The sequence below is a fragment of the Brassica rapa genome, chromosome A08, assembly GCF_000309985.2.
Source record: "Brassica rapa cultivar Chiifu-401-42 chromosome A08, CAAS_Brap_v3.01, whole genome shotgun sequence".
NCBI classification, from domain to species: domain Eukaryota; kingdom Viridiplantae; phylum Streptophyta; class Magnoliopsida; order Brassicales; family Brassicaceae; genus Brassica; species Brassica rapa.
The window spans coordinates 7,323,989-7,347,113 of NC_024802.2; the positions used below are offsets into that span (position 1 = coordinate 7,323,989).

Sequence of the window (23,125 nt, forward strand, 5' to 3'; positions counted from 1 at the left end):
CTCTGTCATAAAACCTTGTTCCTTAATTTAAGAATGCATGAACCTCTTTTGATTCCCTCACATTTTTTTCTTTATTTATCCCACAATTTTCTTGCTTCTTACTGAGTATTTAAATTTTATCGTCTCACTGTATGTGATTTTTTGTTTAATCTTGAATTACATATTCATAATTTTTAAAATTCTGTGTATGTGTGGTTATTTGATTGGCACCACTCAAAAGTTAAAAAATATAAACGAAAATAAAAATAAATGCGATGAAATTTATCAATGATAATCTTTAATTCATTAAAATCCTACGAAATACTTCTCTCATATATCTATTTATTAATTTTAAATCATAAATCAGTTGATATTTAAGTTATATAGAAATAACAATATATATTTTGAGTTTGACAAATTCTCATTGTATTAAAATTGTAAATATGCTCTTACAATTTTCACCAATTGAATTACCAATTGTCCATAGTAATTTATTGACTATAACTTTACAATAATGACTAAAGAGTTTCTATATATATTAAAGTGACTGCCAGTTTACCAGTCAAATATGTAAATTAGTCAAAATACTTTTTTCATGAACATTAAATGTCTAAAAACAATATACCCTCCTTCCATATATCTCTTTTTACCTATATATATATATATGTATTGGGGACCCTGATGATTTCATTTCACCTACCAAAAATAAAACACTCAGGATCTAGAACCTCATGGAAAAGAATTATGATCTCGCTAAGGAGTTAGAGATGGAGAAAGAGAAGGAAAAGAAACTGAAGGAATTTGTAATTGAAAATAAGTTAGACAAAATGTGGTGGAATATTCCTGTGGAAGGCTTGAGTATCGAGGAGTTAAAGCAGAGGCACCAAGCGTTTGTACATTTGTCTTCTTGCTTATTCGGTAATGATTCACACTGGTTGGGAAAAGACGGTGGTGTTTCATCTTCTGATCCTGCGGGACGTGGACATTGTGATGATGGCAAACCTAAACCATGTGAATAAACTTGATTTAATGTTTTCATATTTTAATTAATGTTGTTGTCTTTATATATTTAGTTATGGGATTGGTGATATGAGATTCCAAAAAAAAGATTGGTAATTTGTATCATGAATAATATAATTAAAGTAAACTATTAAGCCAACGTTGAAACTTATCCATAATATTTTGTGTTACAAGATATCATTTTTATATATTTATTAAATATTTAAGTTTTTTATAAGGTTCTCTAGATTAAATTATATTTTGGATTTGCCTTTTTCTGCAAGTACGGACACAAGTTTTTAATTTTATGTTATGATGTTCTATGAACTCAGAAGATCGTAGTTGACTAATGTTTTTCTTGCATGCCAAATGCTTATACAGATTCACTAATAGAGCATTACATATCCTTTCATTTAGTAATGTATTATTTTGGTAAATTACAACAATGAGAGAATGCAATGGAAGGGGGAATTAGACTGTTATTCTATAATGATATAATATTCGTAAAATGATTTATTTGCTGTTTGTGTATTTAACAATGACAAGTATAATAGTGATTGATCAGCAAACAAAGTGCTTTGTGCTTGTATAGTTTCAAATTCTGAGTCATGCTCGTAAATTCGCCATGTATGCATAATGCATCTTATTTATATGTGGCATTACATAGTGGGTATTTTTTAGAATTCTAAAGAGGAAATTAGACTATTATTCTATAATGATTTATAATGAATAAATTACAACAATGAGAGAATGCAATGTAAGGGGGAAGTAGACTATTATTCTATAATGATATAATATTCGTAATGATAGAATATTCTATAATGATATAATATTCAAAGGAAATGAGATTTAGATTATTATTCTGTAATGATATAATGCTCGTAAAATGATTTATTTGTTGTTTCTGTATTGAACAACGACCAATCTAACAGTGACTGATCAGCAAAAGAAGTGTCTTTTGCTTGTATGGTTTAAAAGTCTGAGTCATGCTCGTACATTAGCCATGTATGCATAATGCATCTTATTAATATGTGGCATTACATATTGGGTATTTTTTAGAATTCTAAAAGGGGAATTAGACTATTATTCTATAATGATTTATAATGACTAAATTACAACAATGAGAGAATGCAATGGAAGGGAAAATTAGACTATTATTCTATAATGATATAATATTCGTAATGATATAATATTCTATAATGATATAATATTCAAAGGAAAGTAGATTTAGACTATTATTCTATAATGGTATAATGTTCGTAAAATGATTTATTTGTTGTTTCTGTATTGAACAACGACCAATCTAACAGTGACAGATCAGCAAAAAAAGTGCATTTTCGTTGTATGGTTTAAAAGTTTGAGTTATGCTTGTAAATTAATCATTTATGCATACATGCATCTTATTTATATGTGGCATTATATATGTGAAAATATTATTTTAAGCTCTTTTGCATCTAGATATATTCCTTTTGGGATATAGAAATAAGTATACGCTATAATTAACCTAAAAAGCAGATTAAAAAGGTTGTGATATTCAAAACTTTCTAGGAAAGGTTGGTGGCTAGTTACCAAATAAAAAAAAACATAAGAAAGATGAAATTAAAGATTCCATATATACGAAACAAACTAAAATAAATCCCTTAGATAAAAAAAGATTAGTTTTCGGGTCTATGAGATTTTTAATATCAACGAAAAAATTTCAGCCAGTAGATACTTAAAAACCTCCACATTATAACACTTCGCAAACTCTTCTCATCTTTTTAACACCAAAAAGATTTAAACGCATAAATATTTTTTGCGTCATAGACGTTTTCTATTTGTTTTGGTTGGTATCTCTCACTAGCTCATCTCCTGGACTACAATATCGATGACCCTATCACTAATCCGTCGATTCATCGTCTTTATACTGTTCTTACTCATCAAAGATGTACTATATTCATTTCTTCCTATTCACTTCTCAGTCTTCAACAAACCAGTACTACTCTGTCATAAAACCTTGTTCCTTAATTTAAGAATGCATGAACCTCTTTTGATTCCCTCACATTTTTTTCTTTATTTATCCCACAATTTTCTTGCTTCATACTGAGTATTTAAATTTTATCGTCTCACTGTATGTGATTTTATGTTTAATCTGGAATTACATATTCATGATTTTTAAAATTCTGTGTATGTGTGTTGATTTGATTGGCACCACTCAAAAGTTCAAAAATATAAACGAAAATAAAAAAAATGCAATAAAATTTATAAATGATAATCTTTAATTCATTAAAATCCTACGAAATAATTCTCTCACAGATTTATTTTTTAATTTTAAATAATAAATCAGTTGATATTTAAGTTATATAGAAATAACAATATATATTTTGAGTTTGACAAATTCTCATTGTATTAAAATTGTAAATATGCTCTTACAATTTTCACCAATTGAATTACCAATTTTCCATAGTAATTTAATTACTATAACTTTACAATAATGACTAAAGAGTTTCTATCTATATTATTAAAACTGAAGTACACATTGAGATTGTTTGGCAATATGGATAGTAGTTAAAAAAATAGTATTGTTTGGAAACATCGATAGTAGTAAGTTAGAGAAAAAAATAATGAGCTTATGTTATTAACAATTGGAATTCCATTACATTATATTAAAAAATAATAGATCTATATTATTTGATATATAATATATTCAAATCAAAATAATAATTTAAAATTGATTTATATCAAAAATTCATTCAAATATATATTCAAAATTTGATTTTTGCTAACATTTTTTCTAATAACTATTATAAAAATATTTTCAATATATATAAGAAAAATACAATACAAAGTCCAATTTCAAACACCAACTTAAATTATGGTTTTTATACTTCACATTAAATTTTAAAATATGATATATGTGATTATTTATATGATTATACGTATAAAATATTATTAATTATAAGAAAATTTATTTGATGGTACATATAAAATATGATTAATTATATGATAACACATATTTTGTAACCTATGATGACACATATATAATATATATATATATATATATATATATATATATATATATATATATATATATATATATATATATATATATATATATATATAATAGTGATTAGGGGTGGGCGTTCGAGTTCATTTTCGGATCTTTTTGGGATTTTGTGTTCAGTTCAGATCTTTGAGGATTTGGTTCGGATTTGGATAACCAATTTAAATAGATTTGGTTTAAATATTTGGATAGAGAATTAATAATTATTTAAGTATTTTTGGAGTTTTGAGTATATCTTAACTATTTAAGATATTTATGTTTGATTATTTGTATATATTTTCAAGCATTTAAGCGAACTTAAAAGTTTACATCATATATATAAGTATTTAAGCGAACTTAGAAGTTTACATCATATTTTCAAGCATTTAAGCGAACTTAAAAGTTTACATCATATATTTAAGTATTTACGTTTGATTATTTGTATATATTTACATCATATATATTCTGGATGTTTTTATATATATTAAATCTAAAAATAATTAATATATATAAGTATATAAATCTATTTTGGATACCCAAAATACTTCGGTTCGGATCGGATAGATTTCAATTCTTCAAATACCAAAATTTTGAATAATTCGGATATTTAATCAATTCCGGTTCAGATTTAGTACTACTTATTCGGATTGTGATCGGTTTAATTCTTCGAATTCGAGTTTTTTTACCAACCCTAAATAGTGACATAAAAATCAAATAGCATCATATTTTTTTTTAAAAATACATCCGCACGGGCGTGCGGGTCAAAATCTAGTATATATTAAAGTGACTGCCAGTTTACCAGTCAAATATGTAAATTAGTCAAAATACTCTTTTCATGAACATTAAATGTCTAAAAACAATATACCATCCTTCCATATATCTCTTTTTACCTATATATATGTATTGGGGGCCCTGATGGTTTCATTTGACCTACCAAAAATAAAACATTCAGGATCTAGAACCTCATGGAAAAGAATTATGATCTCGCTAAGGAGTTAGAGATGGAGAAAGAGAAGGAAAAGAAACTGAAGGAATTTGTAATTGAAAATAAATTAGACAAAATGTGGTGGAATATTCATGTGGAAGGCTGGAGTATCGAGGAGTTAAAGCAGAGGCACCAAGCGTTTGTACATTTGTCTTCTTGCTTATTCGGTAAGGATTCACACTGGTTGGGAAAAGACGGTGGTGGTTCATCTTCTGATCCTGCGGGACGTGGAAATTGTGATGATGGCAAACCTAAACCATGTGAATAAACTTGATTTAATGTTTTCATATTTTAATTAATGTTGTTGTCTTTATATATTTAGTTATGGGATTGGTGATATGAGATTCCAAACAAAAGATTGGTAATTTGTATCATGAATTATATAATTAAAGTAAACTATTAAGCCAACGTTGAAACTTATCCATAATATTTTGTGTTACAAGATATCATTTTTATATATTTATTAAATATTTAAGTTTTTTATAAGGTTCTCTAGATTAAATTATATTTTGGATTTGCCTTTTTCTGCAAATACGGACACAAGTTTTTAATTTTATGTTATGATGTTCTATGAACTCAGAAGATCGTAGTTGACCAATGTTTTTTTTGCATGCCAAATGCTTATACAGATTCACTAATAGAGCATTACATATCCTTTCATTTGTAATGTATTATTTTGGTAAATTACAACAATGAGAGAATGCAATGGAAGGGGGAATTGGACTATCATTCTATAATGATATAATATTCGTAAAATGATTTATTTGCTGTTTGTGTATTTAACAATGACAAGTATAACAGTGACTGATCAGCAAACGAAGTGCTCTGTGCTTGTATAGTTTAAAAGTCTGAGTCATGCTCGTACATTAGCCATGTATGCATAATGCATCTTATTTATATGTGGCATTACATAGTGGGTATTTTTTAGAATTCTAAAGGGGGAATTAGACTATTATTCTATAATGATTTATAATGACTAAATTACAACAATGAGAGAATGCAATGTAAGGGGGAATTAGACTATTATTCTATAATGATATAATATTCGTAATGATAGAATATTCTATAATGATAGAATATTCAAAGGAAATGAGATTTAGATTATTATTTTGTAATGATAGAATGTTCGTAAAATGATTTATTTGTTGTTTCTGTATTGAACAACGACCAATCTAACAGTGACTGATCAGCAAAAGAAGTGTATTTTGCTTGTATGGTTTAAAAGTCTGAGTCATGCTCGTACATTAGCCATGTATGCATAATGCATCTTATTAATATGTGGCATTACATATTGGGTATTTTTTGAATTCTAAAAGGAGAATTATACTATTATTCTATAATGATTTACAATGACTAAATTATAACAATGAGAGAATGCAATGGAAGGGGGAATTAGACTATTATTCTATAATGATATAATATTCGTAAAGATATAATATTCTATAATGATATAATATTCAAAGGAAAAGAGATTTAGACTATTATTCTGTAATAGTAGAATGTTCGTAAAATGATTTATTTGTTGTTTCTGTATTGAAGAACGACCAATCTAACAGTGACAGATCAGCAAAAAAAGTGCATTTTCGTTGTATGGTTTAAAAGTTTGAGTTATGCTTGTACATTAATCATTTATGCATACATGCATCTTATTTATATGTGGCATTATATATGTGAAAATATTATTTTAAGCTCTTTTGCATCTAGATATATTCCTTTTGGGATATAGAAATAAGTATACGCTATAATTAACCTAAAAAGCAGATTAAAAAGGTTGTGATGTTCAAAACTTTCTAGGAAAGGTTGGTGGCTAGTTACCAAATTAAAAAAAAACATGAGAAAGATGAAATTAAAGATTCCATATATACGAAACGAACTAAAATAAATCCCTTAGATAAAAAAGGATTAGTTTTCGGGTCTATGAGATTTTTAATATCAACGAAAAAATTGCAGCCAGTAGATACTTAAAAACCTCCACATTATAACACTTCGCAAACTCTTCTCATCTTTTTAACACCAAAAAGATTTAAACGCATAAATATTTTTTTCGTCATAGACGTTTTCTATTTGTTTTGGTTGGTATCTCTCACTAGCTCATCTCATGGACCACCATATCACTGACCCTATCACTAATCCGTCGATTCATCGTCTTCATACTGTTCTTACTCATCAAAGATGTACTATATTCATCTCTTCCTATTCACTTCTCAGTCTTCAACAAACCAGTACTACTCTGTCATAAAACCTTGTTCCTTAATTTAAGAATGCATGAACCTCTTTTGATTCCCTCACATTTTTTTCTTTTTTTATCCCACAATTTTCTTGCTTCTTACTGAGTATTTAAATTTTATCGTCTCACTGTATGTGATTTTATGTTTAATCTGGAATTACATATTCATGATTTTTAAAATTCTGTGTATGTGTGTTGATTTGATTGGCACCACTCAAAAGTTCAAAAATAAAACGAAAATAATAAAAAAAATGCGATGAAATTTATAAATGATAATCTTTAATTCATTAAAATCCTACGAAATAATTCTCTCACAGATTTATTTTTTAATTTTAAATCATAAATCAGTTGATATTTAAGTTATATAGAAATAACAATATATATTTTGAGTTTGACAAATTCTCATTGTATTAAAATTGTATATATGCTCTTATAATTTTCACCAATTGAATTACCAATTTTCCATAGTAATTTATTGACTATAACTTTACAATAATGACTAAAGAGTTTCTATATATATTAAAGTGACTGTCAGTTTACCAGTTAAATATGTAAATTAGTCAAAATACTCTTTTCATGAACATTAAATGTCTAAAAACAATATACCATCCTTCCATATATCTCTTTTTACCTATATATATATATATATATATATGTATTGGGGGCCCTGATGGTTTCATTTCACCTACCAAAAATAAAACACTCAGGATCTAGAACCTCATGGAAAAGAATTATGATCTCGCTAAGGAGTTAGAGATGGAGAAAGAGAAGGAAAAGAAACTGAAGGAATTTGTAATTGAAAATAAGTTAGATCAAAATGTGGTGGAATATTCCTGTGGAAGGCTTGAGTATCGAGGAGTTAAAGCAGAGGCACCAAGCGTTTGTACATTTGTCTACTTGCTTATTCGGTAAGGATTCACACTGGTTGGGAAAAGACGGTGGTGGTTCATTATCTGATCCTGCAGGACGTGGACATTGTGATGATGGCAAACCTAAACCATGTGAATAAACTTGATTTAATGTTTTCATATTTTAATTAATGTTGTTGTCTTTATATATTTAGTTATGGGATTGGTGATATGAGATTCCAAAAAAAAGATTGGTAATTTGTATCATGAATAATATAATTAAAGTAAACTACTAAGCCAACGTTGAAACTTATCCATAATATTTTGTGTTACAAGATATCATTTTAATATATTTATTAAATATTTAAGTTTTTTATAAGGTTCTCTAGATTAAATTATATTTTGGATTTCCTTTTTCTGCAAGTACGGACACAAGTTTTTAATTTTATGTTATGATGTTCTATGAACTCAGAAGATCGTAGTTGACCAATGTTTTTCTTGCATGCCAAATGCTTATACAGATTCACTAATAGAGCATTACATATCCTTTCATTTGTAATGTATTATTTTGGTAAATTACAACAATGAGAGAATGCAATGAAAGGGGGAATTAGACTATTATTCTATAATGATATAATATTCGTAAAATGATTTATTTGCTGTTTGTGTATTTAACAATGACAAGTATAACAGTGACTGATCAGCAAACGAAGTGCTCTGTGCTTGTATAGTTTAAAAGTCTGAGTCATGCTCGTACATTAGCCATGTATGCATAATGCATCTTATTTATATGTGGCATTACATAGTGGGTATTTTTTAGAATTCTAAAGGGGGAATTAGACTATTATTCTATAATGATTTATAATAACTAAATTACAACAATGAGAGAATGCAATGTAAGGGGGAATTAGACTATTATTCTATAATGATATAATATTCGTAATGATAGAATATTCTATAATGATATAATATTCAAAGAAAATGAGATTTAGATTATTATTCTGTAATGGTAGAATGTTCGTAAAATGATTTATTTGTTGTTTCTGTATTGAACAACGACCAATCTAACAGTGACATATCAGCAAAAGAAGTGCATTTTCGTTGTTTGGTTTAAAAGTTTGAGTTATGCTCGTACATTAATCATTTATGCATACATGCATCTTATTTATATGTGGCATTATATATGTGAAAATATAATTTTAAGCTCTTTTGCATCTAGATATATTCCTTTTGGGATATAGAAATAAGTATACGCTATAATTAACTTAAAAAGCAGATTAAAAAGGTTGTGATGTTCAAAACTTTCTAGGAAAGGTTGGTGGCTAGTTACCAAATAAATAAAAAACATAAGAAAGATGAAATTAAAGATTCCATATATACGAAACGAACTAAAATAAATCCCTTAGATAAAAAAGGATTAGTTTTCGGGTCTATGAGATTTTTAATATCAACGAAAAAATTACAGCCAGTAGATACTTAAAAACCTCCACATTATAACACTTCGCAAACTCTTCTCATCTTTTTAACACCAAAAAGATTTAAACGAATAAATATTTTTTTCGTCATAGACGTTTTCTATTTATTTTGGTTGGTATCTCTCACTAGCTCATCTCCTGGACCACAATATCAATGACCCTATCACTAATCCGTCGATTCATCGTCTTCATACTGTTCTTACTCATCAAAGATGTACTATATTCATCTCTTCCTATTCACTTCTCAGTCTTCAACAAACCAGTACAACTCTATCATAAAACCTTGTTCCTTAATTTAAGAATGCATGAACCTCTTTTGATTCCCTCACATTTTTTTCTTTATTTATTCCACAATTTTCTTGCTTCTTACTGAATATTTAAATTTTCTCGTTTCACTGTATGTGATTTTATGTTTAATCTGGAATTACATATTCATGATTTTTAAATTTCTGTGTATGTGTGTTGATTTGAATGGCACCACTCAAAAGTTCAAAAATATAAACGAAAATAAAAAAAATGCGATGAAATTTATAAATGATAATCTTTAATTCATTAAAATCCTACGAAATAATTCTCTCACAGATTTATTTTTTAATTTTAAATCATAAATCAGATGATAATTAAGTTATATAGAAATAACAATATATATTTTGAGTTTGACAAATTCTCATTGTATTAAAATTGTAAATATGCTCTTACGATTTTCACCAATTGAATTACCAATTTTCCATAGTAATTTATTGACTATAACTTTACAATAATGACTAAAGAGTTTCTATATATATTAAAGTGACTGCCAGTTTACCAGTCAAATATGTAAATTAGTCAAAATACTCTTTTCATGAACATTAAATGTCTAAAAACAATGTACCATCCTTTCATATATATCTTTTTACCTATATATATTTGTATTGGGGATCCCGATGGTTTCATTTCACCTACCAAAAATAAAACACTCAGGATCTAGAACCTCATGGAAAAGAATTATGATCTCGCTAAGGAGTTAGAGATGGAGAAAGAGAAGGAAAATAAACTGAGGGAATTTGTAATGGAAAATAAGTTAGACAAAAAGTGGTGGAATATTCCTGTGGAAGGCTTGAGTATCGAAGAGTTAAAGCAGAGGCACCAAGCGTTTGTACATTTGTCTTCTTGCTTATTCGGTAAGGATTCACACTGGTTGGGAAAAGACGGTGGTGGTTCATCTTCTGATCCTGCGGGACGTGGACATTGTGATGATGACAAACCTAAACCATGTGAATAAACATGATTTAATGTTTTCATATTTTAATTAATGTTGTTGTCTTTATATATTTAGTTATGGGATTGGTGATATGAGATTCCAAAAAAAAGATTGGTAATTTGTATCATGAATTATATAATTAAAGTAAACTATTAAGCCAACGTTAAAACTTATCCATAATATTTTGTGTTACAATATATCATTTTTATATATTTATTAAATATTTAAGTTTTTATAAGGTTCTCTAGATTAAATTATATTTTGGATTTACCTTTTTCTGCACGTACGGACACAAGTTTTTAATTTTATGTTATGATGTTCTATGAACTCAGAAGATCGTAGTTGACCAATGTTTTTCTTGCATGCCAAATGCTTATACAGATTCACTAATAGAGCATTACATATCCTTTGATTTAGTAATGTATTATTTTGGTAAATTACAACAATGAGAGAATGCAATGGAAGGGGGAATTAGACTATTATTCTATAATGATATAATATTCGTAAAATAATTTATTTTCTGTTTGTGTATTTAACAATGACAAGTATAACAGTGAATGATCAGCAAACGAAGTGTTCTGTGCTTGTATAGTTTAAAAGTCTGAGTCATGCTCGTACATTAGCCATGTATGCATAATGCATCTTATTTATATGTGGCATTACATAGTGGGTATTTTTTAGAATTCTAAAGGGGGAATTAGACTATTATTCTATAATGATTTATAATGACTAAATTACAATAATGAGAGAATGCAATGTAAGGGGGAATTAGACTATTATTCTATAATTATATAATATTCGTAATGATAGAATATTCTATAATGATATAATATTCAAAGGAAATGAGATTTAGATTATTATTCTGTAATGATAGAATGTTCGTAAAATGATTTATTTGTTATTTCTGTATTGAACAACGACCAATCTAACAGTGACAGATCAGCAAAAGAAGTGCATTTTCGTTGTATGGTTTAAAAGTTTGAGTTATGCTCGTACATTAATCATTTATGCATACATGCATCTTATTTATATGTGGCATTATATATGTGAAAATATAATTTTAAGCTCTTTTTCATCTAGATATATTCTTTTTGGGATATAGAAATAAGTATACGCTATAATTAACCTAAAAAGCAGATTAAAAAGGTTGAGATGTTCAAAACTTTCTAGGAAAGGTTGGTGGCTAGTTACCAAATAAAAAAAAAACATAAGAAAGATGAAATTAAAGATTCCATATATACGAAACAAACTAAAATAAATCCCTTAGATAAAAAAAGATTAGTTTTCGGATCTATGAGATTTTTAATATCAACGAAAAAGTTTCAGCCAGTAGATACTTAAAAACCTCCACATTATAACACTTCGTAAACTCTTCTCATCTTTTTAACACCAAAAAGATTTAAACGCATAAATATTTTTTTCGTCATAGACGTTTTCTATTTTTTTGGTTGGTATCTCTCACTAGCTCATCTCCTGGACCACAATATCAATGACCCTATCACTAATCCGTCGATTCATCGTCTTCATAGTGTTCTTACTCATCAAAAATGTACTATATTCATCTCTTCCTATTCACTTCTCAGTCTTCAACAAACCAGTACTACTTTGTCATAAAACCTTGTTCCTTAATTTAAGAATGGATGAACCTCTTTTAATTCCCTCACATTTTTTTCTTTATTTATCCCACAATTTTCTTGCTTCTAACTGAGTATTTAAATTTTATCGTCTCACTGTATGTGATTTTATGTTTAATATGGAATTACATATTCATGATTTTTAAAATTCTGTGTATGTGTGTTGATGTCATTGGCACCATTCAAAAGTTCAAAAATATAAACGAAAATAAAAAAAATGCGATGAAATTTATAAATGATAATCTTTAATTCATTAAAATCCTACGAAATAATTCTCTCACAGATTTATTTTTAATTTTAAATCATAAATCAGTTGATATTTAAGTTATATAGAAATAACAATATATTTTTTGAGTTTGACAAATTCTCATTGTATTAAAATTGTAAATATGCTCTTACAATTTTCACCAATTGAATTACTAATTTTCCATAGTAATTTATTGACTATAACTTTATAATAATGACTAAAGAGTTTCTATATATATTAAAGTGACTGCCAGTTTACCAGTCAAATATGTAAATTAGTCAAAATACTCTTTTCATGAATATTAAATGTCTAAAAACAATGTACCATCCTTCCATATATCTCTTTTTACCTATATATATATATATGTATTGGGGACCCTGATGGTTTCATTTCACCTACCAAAAATAAAACAATCAGGATCTAGAACCTCATGGAAAAGAATTATGATCTCGCTAAGGAGCTAGAGATGGAGAAAGAGAAGGAAAAGAAACTGAAAGAATTTGTAATTGAAAAAAAGTTAGACAAAAAGTGGTGGAATATTCATGTGGAAGGCTTGAGTATCGAGGAGTTAAAGCAGAGGCACCAAGCGTTTGTACATTTGTCTTCTTGCTTATTCGGTAAGGATTCACAGTGGTTAGGAAAAGACTGTGGTGCTTCATCTTCTGATCCTGCGGGACCTGGACATTGTGATGATGGCAAACCTAAACCATGTGAATAAACTTGATTTAATGTTTTCATATTTTAATTAATGTTGTTGTCTTTATATATTTAGTTATGGGATTGGTGATATGAGATTCCAAAAAAAAGATTGGTAATTTGTATCATGAATTATATAATTAAAGTAAACTATTAAGCCAACGTTGAAACTTATCCATAATATTTTGTGTTACAAGATATCATTTTTATATATTTATTCAATATTTAAGTTTTTTATAAGGTTCTCTAGATTAAATTATATTTTTGATTTGTTTTTTTCTGCAAGTACGGATACACGTTTTTAATTTTATGTTATAATGTTCTGTGAACTCAGAAGATCGTAGTTGACCAATGTTTTTCTTGCATGCCAAATGCTTATACAGATTCACTAATAGAGCATTTCATATCCTTTCATTTAGTAATGTATTATTTTGGTAAATTACAACAATGAGAGAATGCAATGGAAGGGGAATTAGACTATTATTCTATAATGATATAATATTCGTAAAATGATTTATTTGCTGTTTGTGTATTTAACAATGACAAGTATAACAGTGACTGATCAGCAAACAAAGTGTTCCGTGCTTGTATAGTTTAAAAGTCTGAGTCATGCTCGTACATTAGCCATGTATGCATAATGCATCTTATTTATATGTGGCATTACATAGTGGGTATTTTTTAGAATTCTAAAGGGGGAATTAGACTATTATTCTATAATGATTTATAATGACTAAATTACAATAATGAGAGAATGCAATGTAAGGGGGAATTAGACTATTATTCTATAATTATATAATATTCGTAATGATAGAATATTCTATAATGATATAATATTCAAAGGAAATGAGATTTAGATTATTATTCTGTAATGATAGAATGTTCGTAAAATGATTTATTTGTTATTTCTGTATTGAACAACGACCAATCTAACAGTGACAGATCAGCAAAAGAAGTGCATTTTCGTTGTATGGTTTAAAAGTTTGAGTTATGCTCGTACATTAATCATTTATGCATACATGCATCTTATTTATATGTGGCATTATATATGTGAAAATATAATTTTAAGCTCTTTTTCATCTAGATATATTCTTTTTGGGATATAGAAATAAGTATACGCTATAATTAACCTAAAAAGCAGATTAAAAAGGTTGTGATGTTCAAAACTTTCTAGGAAAGGTTGGTGGCTAGTTACCAAATAAAAAAAAACATAAGAAAGATGAAATTAAAGATTCCATATATACGAAACAAACTAAAATAAATCCCTTAGATAAAAAAGGATTAGTTTTCGGATCTATGATGTTGGGGTCAAAATCGGTCGCGACGGAATCAATGTCTGAAAGTCCGTAAAAATCAGCATAAACGTTTTTACGAAAAGTAATCTTCGTAAAGATATCTTTACGAAGAGCCTTGCAGTAAAATATCGTCCAAATCTCAATCGAACCACGAAATACCGATTGTCCGAAGGCAACGGACATGTATCCAAATCGGCCGCGGACAAACTCGAGTATGGAAATCAGACCGCGGACAAGCCAAGCTCGATCGATACGCGGCAACCAAGCATGCACACAGCTCGGTCGCTACGTAGCGACCGAGCTCGAGCCAAGCTCGGTCGCTACGTAGCGACCGAGCATCCGTCTCGCTCGGTCGCTACGTAGCGACCGAGCCCGAGCCAAGCTCGGTCGCTACGTATACGTAGCGACCGAACTCAGCCAAGCTCGGTCGCTACGTAGCGACCGAGCGATCGTCCCGCTCGGTCGCTACGTAGCGACCGAGCTCGAGCCAAAGCTCGGTCGCTACGTAGCGACCGAGCGATCGTCCCGCTCGGTCGCTACGTAGCGACCGAGCTCGAGCCAAAGCTCGGTCGCTACGTAGCGACCGAGCTCGAGCCAAAGCTCGGTCGCTACGTATCGACCGAGCGATCGTCCCGCTCGGTCGCTACGTAGCGACCGAGCTCGAGCCAAAGCTCGGTCGCTACGTAGCGACCGAGCGATCGTCCCGCTCGGTCGCTACGTAGCGACCGAGCGATCGTCCCGCTCGGTCGCTACGTAGCGACCGGGCTCGAGCCAAAGTTTGGTCGCTGTGTAGCGATTGAACCTTTCCGAACGTCAATACGGCACCAGTTCTTGCATTCTCGTCAAAACCTTCGAATGCTATCTCCCGAAGACCGTAGCAAGCTCAGTCCATGTTTCCCGCCATTCTAATTCATCGATCAAACTTCGCGGATTAGAAACCGCGGAAAACTCGTAGTAAACGTGTCGAGTCGGAAGACGGCCCAAAAGGACCTAAAACACGACTCGAGGCCCATCCTACGATTTTCCTAATCAAAAGCCCGTAAACCACAGCCTGGTTTACGCTTGGTCTACAAGGAAGGATAAATGTCAAGTTTCCGCGGATAAATACAGAAGTTTTGAAGATAATTGTGAAGATCGGGAAAAATGGAATATCTCCATTTTTATGCTATGACGGCTTAAGGGCAGAAGAGTAAAAGCGTAAACCGACCTTGGAGCTAGTATATAAGGAGTCCTAGGCGAGGAGCAAGAGGGAGAACTTTTTCAGAGCAAACTTAGCACTTAGAGCGATTTAGGCAACTTTCCGTTTTTGTTATTTCGAGCTGCGACTCAATTAGGTTTAGCCGTCTTAGGGTTGCTAGAACTAGGAATCTCGCCGACAGCTCTCGAGCCCAGGCTTATACCTTGTTGTAACGCTCATACGCAAATTCGGAATAAGATCTACTTTGCTCTCTTTTCGATTTCTTATTTTTATCGTTGTTATTCTCGTGTTCTGATTGCTTGACGTGTGGTAATTAACAGATATCCGGGTCCTCTGGGAAACTAGGGTTTTCTTAGTTTCCTTATTTAAACGGAAATCGACAGTGCGAATTTCGGTTCCCACAGTTTGGCGCTAGAAGGAGGGGGGGTTACGGATCAATCTAACCCGCAAAAGCCACAACACTCTCAATCAGACATGTCAACTAACGACGCGGATAACGTGCAAACCCCTCTTAACGGAGGCAGCGGCACCGATCTCCATTCTCCAGCAGCGGACGTATCCGCGGCCAACGCACAAGCCAACGCCGCGACGCTCGAGGAGTTTAAAAAGATGTTCGCCACCTATGAGAAAAGGTCGGAAGAACAGGATAAGCTCGTGAATACCTTGACCAAACAGGTTGAAACCTTAACGGCAAGGACTCGAGCAATCCATCCCCGCGGAACCACTAAAGTTCGCGGGAAAAGACTCGACTTCGCAACGCCACTCGATAGGCCTGGAACCGCGCGGTAACGACCAAACTGTGGAAGTACAGATAAAACTGGGGGTAGATTGGCCTTGGTCCGACCATTCGCTACGTATTGAGCGACCAAGCCAATCGGTCGGTTGCTACATATTGAGCGACGAAGGCACTCGGTCACTCACTATGTATTGAGCGACCTAGTCATTCCGTCGGTCGCTACGTATTGAGCGATGAAGACTCTCAGTCGGTCGCTACGTATTGAGTGACCTAGCCACTCGATCGGTCGCTACGTATTGAGCGACCAAGACACTCCGTCGGTCACTACGTATTGAGTGACGAAGACACTCAGTCGGTCGCTACGTATTGAGCGACCAAGACACTCGGTCGGTCGCTACGTATTGAGCGACCTAGCTACTCGATCGGTCGCTACGTATTGAGCGAGGAAGACACTCCGTCGGTCGCTATGTATTGAGTGCTGACTCTCGATCGGTCGCTACGTATTGAGCGACCAAGACACTTCGTCGGTCACTACGTATTGAGTGACGAAGACTCTCAGTCGGTCGCTACGTATTGAGCGACCAAGACACTCGGTCACTCACTATGTATTGAGCGACCTAGCCATTCCGTCGGTCGCTACGTATTGAGTGACGAAGACTCTCAGTTGGTCGCTACGTATTGAGTGACCTAGCCACTCGATCGGTCGCTACGTATTGAGCGACCAAGACACTCCTTCGGTCACTACGTATTGAGTGACGAAGACACTCAGTCGGTCGCTACGTATTGAGCGACCAAGACACTCGGTCGGTCGCTACGTATTGAGCGACCTAGCCACTCGATCGGTCTCTACGTATTGAGCGAGGAAGACACTCCGTCGGTCGCTATGTATTGAGTGATTACTCTCGATCGGTCGCTACGTATTGAGCGACCAAGACACTTCGTCGGTCACTACGTATTGAGTGACGAAGACTCTCAGTCGGTCGCTACGTATTGAGCGACCAAGACACTCGGTCGGTCGCTACGTATTGAGCGACCTAGCCACTCGATCGGTCTCTACGTATTGAGCGACCTAGCCACTCGGTCGATCGCTACGTATTGAGCGACCAAGCCACTCTGTCAGTCGCTACGTATTGAGCAACCAAGCCACTCGGTCGGTCACTACGTATCGAGCGACCTAGCCACTCGGTCGGTCGCTACGTAGTGACCAACCTGCGAACGAGTCGATCGCTATTATTTTTTCGGAAAAACTTTCGTAAAACTAAAATAAGCAACATTTGACAACCTTCAAAATTCTAACAACAATCGTAGAAAAAGAATCTCTGATAAGGGAAGCGATGGAGCAAAATCCGAGAATCAGAATTCGCCCATCCGCCTCTCTCCACGATCTCCCAATCCTTCCTCTCACAACTCGATTTTTTCGCCAATATGCTCATTCATTTTCGTAAATCCAATGATATTAAGATCGAAACATGGATCACGAAAATCGAGAAAATTGGTAGCTGCCTAAACGCGGCCAGGAAAGCATAGATATCCAGGAAGAATCAATATTCTTGCTATTCGAAATGAGCAGACAGACACGAAAAGAGTAAGGGCAAATGAGCAAGCAAAACAGAGAAGAGGCTAACCCAGATCTACGAGAGAACTAAGGTATTCCCGACTTGAAATCAGGCTTGGAATTTCGTAGAAAATAACTAAGAAATAGAAACGCCTAAGAGACTGCCGTAGAACTTTAGGGAACTTAAAACCTAGGTGGATAGTCTAGCGAAATAAGTCTTAGGCGATTTTTCCTGTCTCGTTATATTGTTCCATAATTGTTCATCCAGATCTTGCAAACCGATCTAAACTCTCCGAAAGTCGAGAAACGATCGCCACGCATATCATGCTCGCTTCCTAAAAAGAGAAAAAGTTAGAGACATGAACGTCGTCTTAAAACCGATTCGTTTCTGGCAATTTTCTCGGAACCGACATATCCCAAGTCGTCAACGTGGAAACAACCAAATCACAGTCCAAGCGTCGTCTATAAATCGCTCCGAATTATCGATCATTCCAAACATCAGAAGAGGAAACGTACACAACCCTTCAAAGTATCGGTTCAACCGTTTTCTTTCGTAAAAAAAAAAAAAGGGGGAGTAGGTACGTATACTATACTCGTATACTCCCAAACTTCAAAAAACTTCTGCAAATCGTCAAGAATAGGCAAACGACAATCTTAATATTCGTCTAAACGCTAGCAACATATCCAGACGATCATGAACATAATCTCAAAAACTATACATCATTTCTTGTCGCAATCATGCGTACAGAAAACTTAGACCAATATCAAACTGAAACTTGACGATTAGCCAAAGTATTGAAGCCTTTTCCGGCTTTAGAAAGCCAGTTTCGTTTTAAAAATTTCTACGAGAAATCTTCAATCACCAAAGCATTTCTTTCAGTTTCCGTTGTACCAAGTAAGTCACGGAAAAGCATCGAAAACATTTGCGACAAAGAAAACTCGAGAATATATGTAGCATCGTGCACATTAAAAGGATCACTTTCCTCCCGATGGTTAGCTAGATCCACCTCTGGTTGACCAATTCGTTCAAGAAACGAATGTGTCATGAGAATCCTCTCGAAAAACCTATGAAAAACGTTCCGCGACTAGATCGTATTGATATAAACTTCGGTAATACTCCATGAGTAACTCCAAGCAACTTTCACCTAAGATCAAAATCACAGCGGGAACGTTTCTCGTAAAACCCGCAGAAAAAATGCTACTTTGACATATGTATACATATCACTGATTTACGACCTTCGTAAAATCGGTGATATGATATGATAAATTATCGTATAGCCCACAGTCGGAAATCATATGGTAAATTCTTCGTAACGAAACTAAGTCCTAACAACCAAACGGTTAACGGAAAATCTAAACTTTTCAAAAATTGACCAAGTTCAATACGCTCCACAATTCACTTTAAGCCCGCAACGTTTTAACCATAATACGCGACATGTAAGGAAAAAATTCGTAACAAAGCTTCAGAGCTATACGAAACATCCTAAAAAATGCACGAAATACATCTCGGAAGGCCAACACTTCACAAAGCACTATGAAGGAAAACGCTTGTTCCCATGGACAAATTTACACGACACCTCAGTCATAATTCCTCGATCGCAAATATTAGCATCCAAACATGAACAACAATTTTGGCTGCGAACATTCGTAGTCAAACTAGAATGTTTTTCAAACGCATGGCTAAGACTAAACCCTTGCAACATCGCGAAATATCTTCAAGCCCGCGAACATTTCAAGCACGAAACGTGGCATACGAAAGAATAACAAATCTTCAGCATCGCGAGACGTCGCAGACGCCTGAAGATTAGTTCTTCGACGAAATTTCCTTCCTCGATAAAAATACCTTCATGGAAGACCAAACAGTCATACGCATTAACATCTTCTCAAAAAATATTCTTCGCGAAGACTCGAAACGGTATTTTTTACCATTAAGTTTGTTGCTGATCACAACAAACTCTCAACGTCCTAAACAGACATAGCCATCTCACGAAGATGACTCTCTTACATCCGACACAAGGATAATAGCGCTATAAAAGAAATCCGAAATTTTGGTCCAGCACTTCCGGTCTCCGGAGAGATGCTCGATTCGTATCAAACAAGTCGTATAAGCCGAGAACCTATCGCGGACTTTAAATCGATACGAATCAGGAAGAAATCGCAACAGGAAAAACGATAGCCGGCCAGTCACCGCACAATCCTTAAACCGAAAGTAAACCTAGGTCTTGCCCTAAACCCAGCGCACTGGTCTCTAACATCTCTAGGCATAGTATCAAACACTCTGATACGAGATCCCAAAATTTGTCTCTTTGCCAATGTTCGAACGTCTTCAGAAAATCCCGCAAGTTTACACACTGCGGAAAACTCTCGAAACAGATTATGGATATGGCAATTCACACAGAGTTAGATTACGAGACGACAACTCGTAGCCTTCCATCTACACCCATACAAAATGCCATCGGCAGCAACACGCCTTATAACCGCTACATAAAAACTAGACCATAAAGGTCCTACTGGAAAACAAGTCATAAGAACCTTAACTCCAAGACGAACTACGAAAGGCTTGATCCCTTCAACAAGGGTACGTAGGCAGCCGTCATAAGGCGCAGCCCCAATCTTATCGCGCTTTCTACTTTTAGGAGAGCGAGAAGATCACTTACCACAGACCTTTTCAACCATTAATTCCGCCTAACTCACCTAACTTGCCAAGCCACTCGCTAGAACCTCACGCTAGAAGCTCATGGTTCTAACGAGCTGGGGGGCTAACTGTTGGGGTCAAAATCGGTCGCGACGGAATCAATGTCTGAAAGTCCGTAAAAATCAGCATAAACGTTTTTACGAAAAGTAATCTTCGTAAAGATATCTTTACGAAGAGCCTTGCAGTAAAATATCGTCCAAATCTCAATCGAACCACGAAATACCGATTGTCCGAAGGCAACGGACATGTATCCAAATCGGCCGCGGACAAACTCGAGTATGGAAATCAGACCGCGGACAAGCCAAGCTCGATCGATACGCGGCAACCAAGCATGCACACAGCTCGGTCGCTACGTAGCGACCGAGCTCGAGCCAAGCTCGGTCGCTACGTAGCGACCTCGCTCGGTCGCTACGTAGCGACCGAGCTCGAGCCAAGCTCGGTCGCTACGTAGCGACCGAGCTCAGCCAAGCTCGGTCGCTACGTAGCGACCGAGCGATCGTCCCGCTCGGTCGCTACGTAGCGACCGAGCTCGAGCCAAAGCTCGGTCGCTACGTAGCGACCGAGCTCGAGCCAAAGCTCGGTCGCTACGTAGCGACCGAGCGAGCCAAAGCTCGGTCGCTACGTAGCGACCGAGCGATCGTCCCGCTCGGTCGCTACGTAGCGACCGAGCTCGACCAAAGCTCGGTCGCTACGTAGCGACCGAGCGATCGTTCCCGCTCGGTCGCTACGTAGCGACCGAGCTCGAGCCAAAGCTCGGTCGCTACGTAGCGACCGAGCTCGAGCCAAAGCTCGGTCGCTACGTATCGACCGAGCGATCGTCCCGCTCGGTCGCTACGTAGCGACCGAGCTCAAGCCAAAGCTCGGTCGCTACGTAGCGACCGAGCGATCGTCCCGCTCGGTCGCTACGTAGCGACGAGCTCAGCCAAGCTCGGTCGCTACGTAGCGACCGAGCGCTCGTCCCGCTCGGTCGCTACGAAGCGACCGGGCTCGAGCCAAAGTTTGGTCGCTGTGTAGCGATTGAACCTTTCCGAACGTCAATACGACCCAGTTCGCATTCTCGTCATTCGAATGCTATCTCCCGAAGACCGTAGCAAGCTCAGTCCATGTTTCCCGCCATTCTAATTCATCGATCAAACTTCGCGGATTAGAAACCGCGGAAAACTCGTAGTAAACGTGTCGAGTCGGAAGACGGCCCAAAAGGACCTAAAACACGACTCGAGGCCCATCCTACGATTTTCCTAATCAAAAGCCCGTAAACCACAGCCTGGTTTACGCTTGGTCTACAAGGAAGGATAAATGTCAAGTTTCCGCGGATAAATACAGAAGTTTTGAAGATAATTGTGAAGATCGGAAAAATGGAATATCTCCATTTTTATGCTATGACGGCTTAAGGGCAGAAGAGTAAAAGCGTAAACCGACCTTGGAGCTAGTATATAAGGAGTCCTAGGCGAGGAGCAAGAGGGAGAACTTTTTCAGAGCAAACTTAGCACTTAGAGCGATTTAGGCAACTTTCCGTTTTTGTTATTTCGAGCTGCGACTCAATTAGGTTTAGCCGTCTTAGGGTTGCTAGAACTAGGAATCTCGCCGACAGCTCTCGAGCCCAGGCTTATACCTTGTTGTAACGCTCATACGCAGATTCGGAATAAGATCTACTTTGCTCTCTTTTCGATTTCTTATTTTTATCGTTGTTATTCTCGTGTTCTGATTGCTTGACGTGTGGTAATTAACAGATATCCGGGTCCTCTGGGAAACTAGGATTTTCTTAGTTTCCTTATTTAAACGGAAATCGACAGTGCGAATTTCGGTTCCCACATATGAGATTTTTAATATCAACGAAAAAGTTTCAGCCAGTAGATACTTAAAAACCTCCACATTATAACACTTCGTAAACTCTTCTCATCTTTTTAACACCAAAAAGATTTAAACGCATAAATATTTTTTTCGTCATAGACGTTTTCTATTTTTTTGGTTGGTATCTCTCACTAGCTCATCTCCTGGACCACAATATCAATGACCCTATCACTAATCCGTCGATTCATCGTCTTCATAGTGTTCTTACTCATCAAAAATGTACTATATTCATCTCTTCCTATTCACTTCTCAGTCTTCAACAAACCAGTACTACTTTGTCATAAAACCTTGTTCCTTAATTTAAGAATGGATGAACCTCTTTTGATTCCCTCACATTTTTTTCTTTATTTATCCCACAATTTTCTTGCTTCTAACTGAGTATTTAAATTTTATCGTCTCACTGTATGTGATTTTATGTTTAATATGGAATTACATATTCATGATTT

The 23,125-nt window shown here is 34.6% G+C and overlaps 1 long non-coding RNA gene across 1 annotated transcript; it reads right to left on the minus strand.

Moving 5' to 3' along the window:
- Positions 1–4,262: 4,262 nt before the first annotated feature.
- LOC117127202 lies at positions 4,263–22,789 on the minus strand. The gene is made up of 2 exons (XR_004450023.1): positions 22,641–22,789; positions 4,263–14,643 (listed from the first exon to the last, which is right to left on the minus strand). It is a non-coding gene; the product is annotated as an uncharacterized LOC117127202 (long non-coding RNA).
- Between the last annotated feature and the right edge of the window lie 336 nt (positions 22,790–23,125).